Raw genomic sequence first — 1058 nt, forward strand, 5'->3', positions numbered from 1 at the left:
ATGTTGAAGTGGTCCACGAATGGGTGACGAACATTGTCCAAGGGAGGAGGGGAACCAATAACAGGTCGTGCATCTCGAACTACGATGCTCCTCTAACACTCCTGCTCAGTCTTCAATCATTGCGCTCAATGTGAGCCCAACAAATATCTTATCTCATATACACTTTCCGATGCAGGGACTCGAACCCTGGTCGCGTGGGTGAAAGCCACGAATCCTAACCAGCTAGACTACATCGGAAACTGAAAACATAAAATTATATACAGTTCACAAAAGTGCTGTTCAGTCCACCTGCGTGATTGAGGTAGCAACCGAGATGATTGCAGCATCACCAACAAGGCCGCACTAAGGAACATTTCCCAGGTTCGAAAGGAATCTGGTATATTATTGAGACGCGCCTCTATCATTGGTGACACTTATCTCGAAGGATGATTATATCCTTCATTCATTTTCATATTCCCATGAATTGTGGTATCACCAGTCACCACTAACTGTTGTGCTAAATGGAGGTGGTATAACACACAGTTTCCCTCTATCATATGGTGCGTCTACAAGCATTGTGACCAGCCCAATCAGTCACCACGCAACAAATTTACGATTGTACCACTCCCTCCCGAACAAGTCCGTAAGGGTTCATGATGCTGTCTTTCCACCTTATTGGGATGCTACATACAAAACCCCACACTCAGCAGGATGATAGTTGTCGGCATCAGAACCGCGTCAACATACGAGCGAAAATGGAGAACCCGGGCATCGATCCCGGTGCCTCTCGCTTGCTAAGCGAGCGCTCTACCATTTGAGCTAGTCCCCCTCACAATATTCAAATTCTTTCCATTCCGGAAAGATGGGCTGAGCACCCTCGCCCCTCGAACAATGTTGAAGTGGTCCACGAATGGGTGACGAACATTGTCCAAGGGAGGAGGGGAACCAATAACAGGTCGTGCATCTCGAACTACGATGCTCCTCTAACACTCCTGCTCAGTCTTCAATCATTGCGCTCAATGTGAGCCCAACAAATATCTTATCTCATATACACTTTCCCGATGCAGGGACTCGAACCC

The 1058-nt window shown here is 47.4% G+C and overlaps 2 non-coding genes across 2 annotated transcripts; both read right to left on the bottom strand.

Moving 5' to 3' along the window:
- Nucleotides 1-164: 164 nt before the first annotated feature.
- On the bottom strand, nt 165-237 carry Pmar_PMAR018963. Its single transcript has one exon. It is a non-coding gene; the product is annotated as a tRNA-Glu (tRNA).
- Nucleotides 238-735: 498 nt separating this feature from the next.
- Pmar_PMAR018964 lies at nt 736-808 on the bottom strand. Its single transcript has one exon. It is a non-coding gene; the product is annotated as a tRNA-Ala (tRNA).
- Nucleotides 809-1058: the final 250 nt, after the last annotated feature.

Source organism: Perkinsus marinus (assembly GCF_000006405.1).
Source record: "Perkinsus marinus ATCC 50983 genomic scaffold scf_1104296955334, whole genome shotgun sequence".
Taxonomy (NCBI): domain Eukaryota; phylum Perkinsozoa; order Perkinsida; family Perkinsidae; genus Perkinsus; species Perkinsus marinus.